This window comes from Simochromis diagramma, unplaced genomic scaffold (genome assembly GCF_900408965.1).
Source record: "Simochromis diagramma unplaced genomic scaffold, fSimDia1.1 OVJJ01000611.1, whole genome shotgun sequence".
NCBI classification, from domain to species: domain Eukaryota; kingdom Metazoa; phylum Chordata; class Actinopteri; order Cichliformes; family Cichlidae; genus Simochromis; species Simochromis diagramma.
The window spans coordinates 1,750-16,813 of NW_024387175.1; the positions used below are offsets into that span (position 1 = coordinate 1,750).

Sequence of the window (15,064 nt, forward strand, 5' to 3'; positions counted from 1 at the left end):
ACCCCACTGAATAGATATAAATATAAGAAGTACAAAAATAAAATAAATAAAGACAAAATTACATTAGAACTTATTTTTAACGTATTGAAACTAATAATAGGAAGGATAACAACCTGTAAACTGATATTAACAATGAAACATAGTTGGCATGACGGCCATGCCCAGAATGTATAAAATGAATAAAAGGAAAATATTCACACAAAAACCTTTTAAATAAAATAGAGAGATGCATAAGGTACATTAAGGCTGTGTCATTGTTCAGCCAAGGAAAGTGTGTGAAAAGGTAAATGTCTCCAGCTTGGGAAAGGGTGAAACTGCAGATCACCCGAAGCCCTTGATGGATACAAAATAAATATAAAATATATAATAATAAATTACTTGGTTCGACATGCAACAGAGAGAATGAAGGTGACTGAAGGTTGGATCTGAGATGAGGCAAACAGAAGACCAGTTTAAAAAGTAGGCACAAACCTGTTCAGAGAAAAAGCCAATTTGTACAGATTGGATGAATTCTAAATTATCTGTTTGCCGAGGTAAGATGATCCTACTATTAAATTGGCTCAGTAGTGTAGTGATATACACTAATAAAATATTGTAATATACTATTGTTATTATATAGAAAAGAAAAAGATGATAATATTAATATAAGAAGCAACCTAGTCAGTTATGATGTGAGGTGGACGATTGTTATGAAGTAGTCTGCATCAAGCTTAAGGTTTGCTCAAACTCAGTATAATGACATATGAGATGAAGAAAATAAAGGAATATCTAAACGAATTAGGTGCATAGAGGCACTTAACCTGCTTGAAAACCTGTCATTTATCCTAGTTAAAATATTACTGAGATATAGAGCACATCTATAATAACAACTAATAAGCCAAACCCTGTAGACAACAGCTAAAGTTACAGGAATTGAGAAGCTGAATTAAATATGTGGACACCGCTAAGTTGATGAGCATGTTACACATTTTCTTTTATTTTTTATTTATTTGTTTTTAGAGCAGAAGCTGCATAAAAGCCAACACATGCAGCTGTCTGTGAGCTCAGTTTTCCCTCACACGTCTGCTCTGTTTCAGTAGCAGCATTTTTCTTTTTGTGTCCGGACTCATGTATGTTTTTGTTTTGTTTGATTATTTTATTTTGTTGGTTTGGAAGCGAATTTGTGACCATACTTGTGGATCGCAGTGATACATATGATTAGGCATATGATTTACAAATGCCCAGTTTTAGAACTGTGAGCAATTCAAAGTTTAAAAACATACATATATATATATATATATAAAAACTCCTAACTTCAAAGTTTGAAATATGTAAGATGTGTGAGATGTGTGAATTCTTTGAAAAACTAGAAATCATCTAAAAATGTCTTAAAGTGAAAATGTAATGTTGCATCTATAGAGAAGAAAAAAGAAGAAGCATTCAGTCATTTAAAAATAGGCATTACAGACAGATACAGTTTTAGCATTGCCTGACTATGATAAGCCTTTCTACTTACGAGTAGATAGAGGAGCAGGTTATATGAAAGCTGTGATAACACAGGCGTTTGGAGGAAAACAATGCTCGTTAACATTCCTGGTGAAATTTAGACTCGTGTAAATTAGACTCTGTTGCGTTAGGCCTGCATGTTCAAGCCTGTGTAGCCGCAGCAGAGGCAGTAAAGAGTCAGCTGCACGTATGCAGTCATATGTGCATATGAATTGCACACAGGCCAAAATATAAATATATACACTGACAGCCAGTCTGTTCTTTCAGCAGTGCACCACTTTGCAAAAATTTGGCATAATAGAGGTATGGTCACCTCTATGGGTAACCCAGTGAAACACGGCAGCTTTTTGAAAATCTTATTAGAAGTGATCACCTTGCCAAAACAATTGGCACTTTGCAAATGTGCAGTATATCAAAAGACAATTTTATTGTCACAAAAGGAAATAATTTTGCAGATCAGGCAGCAAAACAGGCTGCACAACAATCGGCAGAGCTACTAGTAATCAACTACTGCTCACAAATACCACTTGATGTACTAAAAACCGAACAAAAAGCTGCAACAATCACTGAACAGAACAAGTGGCTGAAATGTGGAGCACAACTGAAAGATGACTTAATGGTCTGTGATGGAAAACCAATACTACCAGAGTCGTTACACAGGACAGCGGTTGTAGTGACACATGATGTAATACATGTGTCAACAGGAGGGAAGTATAGTATAGATAAACAAGACAATACACACTTTTACACTATAAATTTTGAAACTTTAGCAAAAAAATTTGTAAGAACATGCCTATTCTGTCAAAAACAACAACTCACAAGGAAACTTAAGACCTAAGAGAGGCCAAGTTCTCCACACCATCCACATGGATTTTATTGAATTGAATGAATGTCAAAGATCAAAATATGCCTTAGTGATCATAGATGTGTTTTCAAACTGACCAGAGATATATCCAGTAAAAAGCAGAGGCAATCTCCATTGCAAAATGGTATGTAATCATTTTTATTCCAACATATGGTATCCCTTCTGTGACAAGATCAGACAATGGGACACATTTTGTCAATGATATGATCAGTAAGGTCTCTGAAGCACTAAGATTCAGCATAAGAAATTATTGTGCTTATCACCTATGCAGGGTTAGTAGAGAGAACTAACAGCACCATAAAACAGAGACTTAGAAAATGCCTAAAATAGACAAAAATGTAAAAGTTAGTAGAATTACAAAGGGTTTGTAGATTGTAAATACAAAATGAGTTTGATTAGCCTGCAGAAACACAAAAGAGAGTAACAGGAAGTGTGTGTGTGACAGGACCGTTGCATGCCCATATAAGGAGTGAGCACCCAGAGAGAAAAAAACAGAAGAGACAGACTTTAGCCAGATGAAGCAATTGGAGGCTTTAAGAAAAGACATGAAAATGATATTAATGGTATGGTTTAGTGTGTTAATATAGGCCACAAATAGATAAAGGTGGACTTTTCTCAACCTAGAATTTCGAGTGTAGCGGCAAAATCATAGATTAACATAATTGGGAGAAACAGGCCAAAGTTTGGCTTAAAATTTTACAGCTTGACCTCCCACTTGTCCCGATCCTGAGAAGAAGCTCAAAGGACAATTAATCTCCTGATGAAGACCAACAGAACATCGTGAACCTGAAGAATTAACAGCAGGCTGGTAAGAACAGTGTGACATAACTGTTTAAAGGCACTGAATGTGATATTTGCCTGGCTGGGACTTAATCTACAAGGAAAATACTGAAAGGAAACGGAGAAGAAACAGATTGTGTTTGCTGGAGATTTAAGACAACAAAGGACACTTTGAGAAGGGTACAGGGGCCAGTGGGAAGGTGAAGCCCAGAGGAGTATAATTGGGTTGAAATTGAAGCCTGAACTCATGATGGTGTTTAGAGATGTCCACCAGATCGCGACAAAGAGGTAAATAAAAATAGAAAACACACATATATAAATTGTTACATGTGAAATTATTTTTGGAAAGAATCAGAAGTAAGAGTTTGAATCAGACCTCAGTGAAAAGATGCATGAATTGATACAAGTGAACTAATAGATAAATCTGTTAGAGAGACAACTTTAGTAGAAAATAGGGATATTGTTTTGAACTGTTATGCGACGCTTCTCAAGTCTCTTGCAGATTAAAACCAGGCGATAAGGTCCGTGCCAAGTACTCCTAACGACACCAACAGCTTGCAAAATCGCTGAGAAGCCTTTTTGGATCCACCAGAGCCATTGCAAAAAGGTGGAAGTGGGTGACAGCACAACTTAAAGACACCACCACCCCGACTCTTTGGTGATCTACCGGTGGAGGAAGGGCTGATTGGGTATATCCCGCCTCTCCACTTCGCTGGTAGTCTACTCACCAGAGTGAATCGGTGTGTCTGGTCATCATGAAGATTATTCTGTTCACCACCTTGGCCCTGCTGGTTACAGCATGGACTCTGATGCACTTAAAGGATCAAGAAGCCAACTTGCATAGAAGGACATGGACATATGACAATTCACACCTGGTCGAAGTGACACAGGACCACATCCATCTCTGGATGAACAATGCCTGATACAGATATATATGTTCACACATGTTTACTACAACACAGCATGCTATATTATATGGCAGACCTATGAATATGACTCAAGTGACATGCGCAGCAAGCTTTGCCAATCTAGATTATCAATATTCAGGAATTGTCCTAAACCACAGCGACCCCCTGACTATTGGACTATCGTTTTGAGCTGTTTTTTAAACGCATCGACCACCATCAACAAAGGGCAAAATCAGGAAATTGATGCCATAAGAATGACTGTTATGCAACACAGAGTCGCCCTGGACATGATCTTGGCGGGAAAGGGAGGACTGTGTGTTTTGTTCGATACAACTTGTTGTACATATATTTCAGACAATGTGCATTCTGATAATATGACAAATGCTCTACAATTACTTAGAAATGTTCAACAGGCACAGGTAACCGATTGAGCGGCTCATGGAGAACATTGATGTTTAAGGTTTTGATGTTTATTGGCCTAATACTTATCATGTTTTGTATCTTTACTAAATGTGGTATTCCCTGTGTAAGAGGAATGGTATCAAGAATGATATCCTAATCTCTTGTTGCATATGTCACTGTGCCAGATGAGGAAGAAGGAGAAGACGATGAGTATGAAGCTAATGTGATGAATGATTATGTTTGAATGATACACATTTTAAGACGACCAGACCGAAAGCACTCACAATGTAGGGTCTGTGTCTGAAACACATTGATGTATTTTCTTTAATTTCAGCTACAAACAGGAGGGAATGATGAAAGATTTTTTAATTTTGTGAATTATGCTTAGTTGTAGCTTCATTAAAGAAGAGGAGTTTGTGAATTGGAGCCAACAGAGAGAGAGAGAGATTGAAGCCATATGTTTAGAGGAATGTGGTGACATCCGGTTTTAAACAGACAGACTGGCGCTCCCCCTCTCTCTCTCTTCCCTTTTATGGAATGTCTGCATTTCTATACATACTACCTCCTTTGTTTCAGCTACTGACAAGCTAACGGTCTCTTTTTCCTTTTATGGAAATGTTTTTGCCACTCCTACTTCCTTGAAAACTTGTATAAATAAAGCAAGTTCTGGATGCCCTGGGCGGTCTTCCCTCTCACTCACATTTGTCCTGCACACATCTAGTGCGGGATGGATGGGGCCATGAGGGGGGGTCGTCCATGTGTGCACATGTATTAAGATATCTTGAGTCTGAGTTCCTTTGCCTTCTACAATTTCTCTTCACAAGCTCTCACAGAAAACACAAGTCATACAGAAATTCAATGTGCCAGAGAAGACATGCAGTATGGTTTCACCCCCCAAAAATCAGGTCCCACCGATTTCACCAGATTTCACTCCATAAGAGTTTCCTCTTTTCAAAACTCTCCCAATTCATCCAGTGACCCTGCTTGGCCAGCGCTATGGCTCTGGCGTGTCTTACTGTTTCCTCCTTTCGACACACCTCCTCCACCACCATTTTTTGACGTTCGGTTACAGATGCCTGTTGCCACCGAGGTTGCCAAGACCAAATCCTTCTCTGCCCTGTTGGACGCGACCCACCATGTCATTATGGCTCAGAGCCGATTTGGCCTGTAGCACAGACGTGGCTGGGGTCCACTTCCTCCCTGTTGCTAGGGTGGGAGCAGCGCCCCTCACTATGGGGTCCCGGGAGTCCTTGAGTGACATCTCAAGCCTCACTCAAGGAGTGCAGTGTTGTTAATCCGCATGAGGTCATTAGCCAAGTTTTGCCTTCGTTTGTCAAGTTGCCAGGTATCATTGAGGTCTACATTATACCACCGTCCCAGGCTCTTGATGGACATCTCTTAGACTGTTGGAATTGGTTCTCCACTGATATAGAATTGCCAGTTTCAAGTGTATTTTGTCACAACAGTAAGAAGTCTCCAAAGGTTGATTCTGTTCATCTGAATGTAGCGTTTTCAGTGGGAAAAACGTCTCGTCACTCATCCAAGTGACTTCTTCAGTCTCAGCTAACTGCAGGTTTCCCCAATCTTATAAACAGTATATTTGCATAATGACTGAAAGCAGCCCCCTGAAGGAACAGTGGGCTTGGAGGTCAGTTCCTTCATCACGATTATGCAAATTCTCATGACCATTGATCAACAACCACTGATCAAAGACCCATGAGTACCAGTAAGAAAGAAGTGCCAAGATACAATTGTCAGAAGTGGGATTCGAACCCACGCCTCCAGGGGAGATTGCGACCTGAACGCAGCCCCTTAGACCACTCGGCCATCCTGACACATTGCAACAGCCAACTAGTTGAATAATCCCACGCAGTTGCTGATTTCCATTCGACATACTTGTATGTTAAGTGCATGTAATAAACAAATAAAAATAATTACTAAGTAAATATATTGATTTAAAAGTTTGTGTTAAATGTTGTAAGTCAGATCGAAATAGAAAGATCAGGTGTAGTGGACAGGAATGATTAGATGTCAACAACTTGATTGGATGGCCAAAGTGTGAAATGTGACGCCCTGTGAGGGAAGCGTGAAAAAGCGTGAGCAGGTATAAAAAGACATTCTGGGTTCTTCTATTTTGTCTTTTGCGAGATGAGCAGTTGGGAAGGTTGGATCTAAGAGGTTCACAGTTGAAAGTTCAAGCAGACACGCTAGAGGGGGAACCACAGCCCAACCTGTGAACTGGTTTCAAATGAATGCCCAGCTGCTTTCCTGTTGGGTGATTTTCATCAACACAGAACACGGGGATAAATGCATTTTTGGTTCCATCCTCTCTCCTCACCAAGGAAATGTCCTACTTTGAATTTGTCTCCACCTGCTGGGCGGTGGCGTGTTTAGAGTGGAGGATGTAGTTGCAGCTGTCCTGCAGGTGGAGGTGGTGCAGGACAAGCAGAGCAGCAGATTTGTGAGTGTTTTGGACTTGAATTAAAAAGACCAAGACATGCTGATGAGGATGCTGTGTGATCTAGAGACAAGTATAAGGATGTGTATAAAGATTGGGTCTAGCTGTATTGCTCAGGCTGCGCTACAGCATCTATTCACAGGTGCGATCCCACTACTGAGCGACACGGGGGCTTTGACCTGCTCCGTCTCCGACCTGGGCCGGTGCACCCCTCCTTAGGTGACCTGGTGGTCCCAGGCTCCCCCAGGATCACCATATCAATGCCGAACGTAATGCGGACACCCGATCGACATAGCCTGCTGCAGTTCAGAGCTCCTGAGCTCAAACGATCCTCAAACCTCAGCCTCCCGGTAGCTTGGATTACAGGCACGCGCCACCGCACCCGGCGAGAAGCACTTACGTTAACAGGGCTTTTAACCATGTCTGAGGTAACATCATGACACTAACCTGGTGCCCATCATTAGCAAAGTTGTAATGATGGGCAGCAAAGATGAGGAATGAATGGTGCACAATTGTTATATGCAAGTTTTTAGAAAGCTCGTGGTTAACCCAAGAGTATTTTGTCACAATATCAAGAAGAGTAAAGCTTCAATGTCAGAAGTGGGATTCAAAGCCACACCTCCAGGGGAGACTGCAATCTGAACGCAGCGCCTTAGACCGCTCAGCCATTCTGACATTGCAGTGTCAGTTTGGTGGAGGTTACCACTGTTAGATACTTTGGAAGAAACACACATTATCCTTCTCATAACACATATAGCAGCTGTTCAGCCATGGAAACTGTTGTGATATTTTGATACCATGGTAGCATTTACAGGATATTGTTTTATAGTGATATTATACAGGAAAACTGTTACTCAATAAGGCCCATTTACTAGTTGTTTTTCTCTTTCTCTGTGACCCAAGAATTAATGTGTAAGAATCACAGGCTGGTACCTCAAGGTCGAAAATACCACAGAGATCACTTCCTTACTCCCATCCTCCCTTCTTTATCTCTTAGAAAAGGGTTTGTTAAAGGCCAGGCGGTTTGTTTCAGAATTCACTAATGAAAGAACTCTGTATTCTATGTCTAGGAGTGTATTTCGCTGGGATAATCATAAATTGTAGCTGAACTGATAAACTATACAAAGGATACTTCTTTGCTCAGAGGGCAGGAAGACGCTTCCTTATTTGGTCTGTACCGGTTTGAACTGAGAATCTGCTGACACACGAACCTTTTTCCTCTATATAAACTGTTGTACGATGAATAAACCTTTGAGTTGGTTTGGGAAGGCAACCTGAAGCAGTCTGTGTTTCCTTGTTCTCCCAAGCTACTCCCGACGTCGTAACTAACCTGCTGAACGGCATACCTGAGTGTTACTTTGAATAATTTTGAATCTTATAGGGTAAAGACAAAACTCTGCTTATAGGTGCTTACGCCTCGGAGGAAACCCGATCTACGGATGACCCGGGACGGAGATTTCTTTCAACTTGGTGTCAGAAGTGGGATCCGCTGACGAAGGTAAATACGTGTCTTTTTTATTTATAAAGACTGTGTTATACCTTTCTCAGTGACCCATAAAGAAACGGGATATGCTGACGAAGTTTTCCTTAGTGGCCCAGATAAATGGGATACACTGACGAATCTTCCTTAGTCCCCGAATAAAGTAAATTAAAAGCAGAGAGACACAGGAAGTTGCCTGTTGTTTTGCGAGAAGTTGCTCGTTAAGTGAGAAGTTGCTCACCAAAAAAACAAAAGAAAAGATAAAATTGCTAGCAATAAATTGAAAGTAACCTCAGCTGTGCCACAGCAAAAATACTAACATAAATCCTTCAAGCGTGTAAACCCCTCTGGAAATCACTGAACATGGGTCAGAATAATTCAAAGACCTCAGACAGGTCCGAGGAAAAATCGAAATTAAACTGTAAAACCGAAAAAAAATAAAATATAAAGTCTATGTTAAAATGATGCTGAATTTTGATGTTGCAGATCCAGAAGAAAGTGAGAAACTAATGTATGCAGGAGTACCACCTGCCCCAGCACAGCAGGGAGGTTTCAGAGGGCGGAAAGATAAGAGTAGAGATGTGTGTTTTTGCTGTGGAAAGATAGGACATTGGTTTAGGGAATGCAAATTTGCAGCTTCCAATAGAGCATGCGCGCCTCAACCACAAAACGCAGGACAAGCTCCTGCCACTAGGCGGCAGCAGAGCTCTTCCAGTCAAGGTAACTGGCAACAACAAATTTAGCTCCGTTTTCCAGCAGCCGCAGACACCCAGAGCAAAAATGAATTTGTGTATTTCATTTAACACAAAGGGTGAAATGTTTGCTGACACTGATAACAGCTTATGTTTTTTCTGCCCTATGCACCGACACCATGGAGAAGGAACAGCCTCTGTGTCAGCTGGACGCCTCAGCAGAGAATGAACTCAACATCTTTTTGTCCGGTACTCCATGTCACACACTGTGCCAAACACGTGTACAGACACCACTACCAGGTAATCCCACACCTAGGAGCCACATTTTTGTCTCTCTCACACTGTTCAACAACATGATAACTGCTCACACTAGTGAAGGTCAAAACAGTGGTCTTGTCATATAACTCAGACATAGGTTATGACATAACTACACCATGTCGACACATAGATCTAACCTACCCTATCCACTGTACTATTTCTGCAGTTACGTTGCCAGCTGAATACTAGAATATGACATTATGGTCAAAAGGTGAGAATGATGTAGGATTTATTGACTGTACACCTTATCACGCACAGCTGAAACACAACAAGCCAGTATATGTCAAGCAATATCCCATTTCTGCCGAAAAAGCCGCAGCCCTAGATGTCATCATAGGAGATTTATTGACAGTTGGAGTAATAAAGCCCACAGTATCTCCATATAACACTCCTGTCAATCCTGTGCCAAAGCCTAACAAACCTGGCGTATGGCGTTTCACACAAGACTTAAGGCAAATTAATGCAGTCATTATGCCTCTGCCACCTCTCGTCCCAGACGTTCCCAGCATATTGACATCCATTCCATCCACAGCTACACATTTTACCGTGGTGGACCTGTGTTCCGCTTTTTTCTCAGTGCCTGTGCATGAAGACACACAGCCGATATTTGCATTTACACATAGAAATAAGCAGTACACCTGGACTCGTCTGCCCCAAGGCATGGTAGATAGCCCTGCTGCTTTCTCAATGGTGGTCCGTGCTACCCTGGATAGCTTCACTCCTCCGGAGGGCTGTACCCTGATACAGTACGTGGATGACCTCCTCCTCTGTGCTCCGAGTGAGGAACTATGTCAAACTGCTACACACATGCTTCTCCAGCACCTCCAACAGACTGGCCACAAAGCATCGGCAAAGAAAATGCAGTACTGTCAGACTTCTGTTCAATATTTGGGATTCACACTGTCTCACGGAAAACGTTCCATGACTGCAGACAGGGTCAAAGCTGTGACCTCTGTCCCTCGGCCCACTACACAGAAGGAAATGCTGTCCTTCCTAGGCATGGTGAACTATTGCAGACAGTGGATACCAGACTGTTCTTTTCATGACCACATTCTGCGTGACTGTTGTAAAAAAGACAAGCCTCCTCGAATACTGTGGTCCACAGAAATGACTGCCTCTTTCAATGCATTAAAAGGAGCGCTGACTTCCACCCCTTGTTTGGGTCTGCCTGACTACCACTTACCATTCCATCTGTACGTTACAGAGAACGGCACAACATGTACGGGTGTATTGGCCCAAGAGCATGGCAGTGGCTACCGTCCAGTAGCCTTCTATTCAAAGGTGCTGCCTGTGGTTGTTCAGGGGATGCCGGCCTGCCTGAGGGCAGTAGCAGCTTGCTCTATCATGATAAGGGACTGCGAGAAGCTCACACTCTCACATGACACTATTCTACACACCAATCACCAGGTCACGACCATTCTAGCAAACATAACTACACAACATATGACCGCACAACGTCGCTCAGGTCAACAGCAAATCTCACTATAAAAGCAAGCAGCACACCCAATTCGCCAGCACATTTATTGAGCCGTATGCTGTGTTCCCCTGACCGACAGGATGGCTCAGACGGGCTTGACGTTCATGACTGCATGACGCGTATACAGGAATCCACAGCACCACGTCCAGATTTAGAGCAAACACCTATTCCAGACTCAGCCACGGTTTATGTGGACGGGTCCTGTTCAAGGCCGAATGACAACTCATTTCTTTGTGGCTATTCAGTGGTGACATTGCCTGACATCATACTAGAGGCTCACTCATTACCATTTCACTCAGCACAAAAAGCAGAGCTCATGGCTTTAATACGCGCCTGTGAGTTACATGTGGATAAGCGTGTGACAATTTACACGGACAGCCGTTATGCGTTTGGCGTCGTACATGACTTTGGCACATTGTGGAGACAAAGAGGATTTAGATCTGCTGACGGAAAATCAATTGCTAAATTCTGATTTTGTTCAAAGACTTTTTCAGGCTATACAGCTAACATCGGCCGTTGCAGTCGTTAAAACGAAAGGACACAGTACAGCTGACACAGACGAAGCAGCAGGTGATGCCCTAGCAGACGTGACTGCCAAAGCTGCAGCTGCATCACAGCTCCCACCTCCACAGGAAGTATTATCTGTGCCCCTACAGCTGCCACTTGTTACACTCTCAGACTATTTAGAAACAAATGTTGATTTAAAATTTATACAAGAGCAGGCCTCTGCATCTGATTACACCTATTGGGAGGATAATGACTGTACCTTAGATGACAGAGATGGCCTATACAAAAATCTTGAGGGTTTGATCGCCCTCCCATCTTCCCTGCTGCCAGTCCTTGTCCGACATTTTCACGGTGTGAGTCATGTCGGACAGGGAGGGGTAATAGGGGCAATAAAATCAAGATTTGTAATTGAGAAAACATTACATGCAGTAAAAAGCATATTAGCAGCCTGTCTAACATGTGCACGAACTAATGTAGGGAGACCAAAAGCAAAACATCAGCATTTATCACAACCAGATTTTCCATTTCATACATTATGACTCCATCCGCAGCAACCAAATTATCTCCATTTGAAATAATCATGGGAAGACCATTTCCAACACCATGGTCAGCCTCCAGAGGGGCACCGCTATTGGAAGGGGACATAGACACTGCATTGTCCGACTATGTTCACAATCTGGTAGAAACACTGAATAGTAACTATCAGAAAGTTTGTCTCTCTCAGCCTCTCCCCTCCACAGTTCCAACTCACCAGTGGAGACCAGGAGACGCGGTGTTGGTGAAGTCGCTAAAACCAAGGACACTCGGGGAGGCCGCGTTTTCCAGCCCCCAGACTGTGCTTGCAGTGACGAGAACCAGCATCCTCACAGACGGACAACCTCAGTGGATTCATGCCAGCAGGGTTAAGACCAGCCCAACCAGACCACCTCAGGTGTTGGATCAAGTAGACGACGACTCAGGCGAGCCAGCGCCGGGAACCAGAACAAATAAACACACACAGGTAGACGACGACTCAGGCGAGCCAGCGCCCGGATCCAATACACCTACACACACGCAATCACTGATTAACACACAACGCCTGAAAGAGCCAAGACTCAGAGAGCTCTTTGATGCTTCACCTGAACAACAACAAGGTACTCGAACATCCAGTAGGAACAGAAAGCCGAGAGTACCACATGATGTCTAACTTGATAAAGATAGACTCATTCCATCCTGATCATGGAGAAAATGAAATGCCCATTGTCATCATACGACGTTTATTCTATGTCTCTCGAACCTGGGACCAGGCCAGGAGACAACTGAAGAAAACTGTTTTTCTTATATATTTTCTTATATATTTAGGTTATTTATCATATTTATCGCATTAACCTTAGGATTTTTCTTTGCTATTTTGTATTGTAGACTGCAACCATGTACACATTTCTGCAGGTCATATTTTGCTGACAATACCTCATGCTCTAGTTTACGAGACACCTACTTAATACGCTCCTCACGTTCCCTAAAATCAGTAAATGGCAACATAGACGCCCCTAATAAACCATTTTATGCGCCCTCTAGAGCAGGAGTTAACTCCTGGTATGAAAATGCTAGAACAGCTGCTCGTGATTTAGGAAACAGTAACTGTTATGTCTGTTCAAAGGGTAATCCAGAACAGGTAATAGTAGGATACCCCATATCCGGTTTCCCCCTCACTGAGGGACTAGAGAAAATCGGCGGAGATAATGCTCTCCTTAAAGACACTTTACAGTTGACTCTGAGCCCTCTCGACTGCTTACTTAGACACACACACACACCAACTAACCCTGAGACTCCATTAGGCGAATTATTGAAGTTATCTAATGACACCGCAGGGACCTGCGCCCCAATGAAACGCCCTAAGAATAGGTTAAAGCCCTCACTACCCCTAGGACAGATCCCTTTCCATTTTAATACTAGTATGATATGTCTGCGCAGACTAAAGTTAACTGGCCCAGACACCCACATAGATTATACAAAGGATAACTATACATTCTTCTCTGACTCCCCAGGTGCACGCTGTAATGAGACATGGCTAGCTGTCTCTGTGGCTGAAGTTTTATCATATCTGGAGGAACACACACACAGTTCAAGTTCGAGCGGAGAATCGATCATTGTTTCCCCAGAGGGTGTACTAAATGATACTGACTGGGGGGAGTTAGTTAAATCACACATGGTCACGCGCCTAACTAGAGCAATCCCTAACGGTTATTGGTTGTGCAATAATACTCTCAGATTAGCCTTACCTGTTAATTGGACCGGTACCTGTGGTCTAGTAACTTTAGCCCAAGAACTACTAATACAACAAACCTCTGATCTGCCTGTATCCAGCAGACGTACAAAACGCTCCGCTTACTCACATAACGTTTACATAGATGCTATAGGAGTTCCATGCGGGATACCAAAGGAATTAAAGGCACAAGGAGAAATATCAGAAGGGTTTGCCTCAATACTACCGTGGATACAGGTAAACAAAAATGTAGCCTGGATCAATTATGTTTATTACCATCAGCAAAGACATACCAATCTGACCAATACGGCCCTTAAAGCCCTAGGAGAACAGATGTCTGCTATCTCTTTAATGACCATGCAAAATAGAATGGCCTTAGACATGCTGTTAGCTGAGAAGGGAAGTGTTTGCGTGAGGTTTAGAGATGTATGCTGTACTTTCATTCCCAATAATACCGCCCCTAACGGTTCATTCACACAAGCTATGAATAGACTTGAAGCATTGCAGATAGAACTAAGAGCCAATGCAGGTCACGGTCAGTGGCTAGACAAGTGGCTACAGGACACGTTTGGAAAATGGAAGGAACTAATTGTAGCCTTTGTAACCGTTGCAGCATGTATTATTTTGTTTTTGATGATTATTGTCTGTTGTGTGATACCATGTATACGCTCTCAGAATTTTTGATATTAAGCTTGCTCGAAGGACCAGTTACATTTATGATTTGTTTTACGTTTATGATTTGTCTTTAGATTATGTTATTACATTCTGTCTTTATACTATGTTATCATTTTATGATAAAAGGAGAGAACTGTTGTGATATTTTGATACCATGGTAGCATTTACAGGATATTGTTTTATAGTGATATTATACAGGAAAACTGTTACTCAATAAGGCCCATTTACTAGTTGTTTTTCTCTTTCTCTGTGACCCAAGAATTAATGTGTAAGAATCACAGGCTGGTACCTCAAGGTCGAAAATACCACAGAGATCACTTCCTTACTCCCATCCTCCCTTCTTTATCTCTTAGAAAAGGGTTTGTTAAAGGCCAGGTGGTTTGTTTCAGAATTCACTAATGAAAGAACTCTGTATTCTATGTCTAGGAGTGTATTTCGCTGGGATAATCATAAATTGTAGCTGAACTGATAAACTATACAAAGGATACTTCTTTGCTCAGAGGGCAGGAAGACGCTTCCTTATTTGGTCTGTACCGGTTTGAACTGAGAATCTGCTGACACACGAACCTTTTTCCTCTATATAAACTGTTGTATGATGAATAAACCTTTGAGTTGGTTTGGGAAGGCAACCTGAAGCAGTCTGTGTTTCCTTGTTCTCCCAAGCTACTCCCGACGTCGTAACTAACCTGCTGAACGGCATACCTGAGTGTTACTTTGAATAATTTTGAATCTTATAGGGTAAAGACAAAACTCTGCTTATAGGTGCCTACGC

General features: G+C 42.1%; 2 long non-coding RNA genes across 2 annotated transcripts; both read left to right on the plus strand.

Moving 5' to 3' along the window:
- The first annotated feature begins 1,058 nt into the window (after positions 1-1,058).
- Positions 1,059-13,257, plus strand: LOC120744960. Its single transcript, XR_005698504.1, has 3 exons — positions 1,059-1,069; positions 5,227-5,231; positions 11,820-13,257. It is a non-coding gene; the product is annotated as an uncharacterized LOC120744960 (long non-coding RNA).
- LOC120744962 lies at positions 2,617-5,112 on the plus strand. Its single transcript, XR_005698506.1, has 2 exons — positions 2,617-3,418; positions 3,633-5,112. It is a non-coding gene; the product is annotated as an uncharacterized LOC120744962 (long non-coding RNA).
- Positions 13,258-15,064: the final 1,807 nt, after the last annotated feature.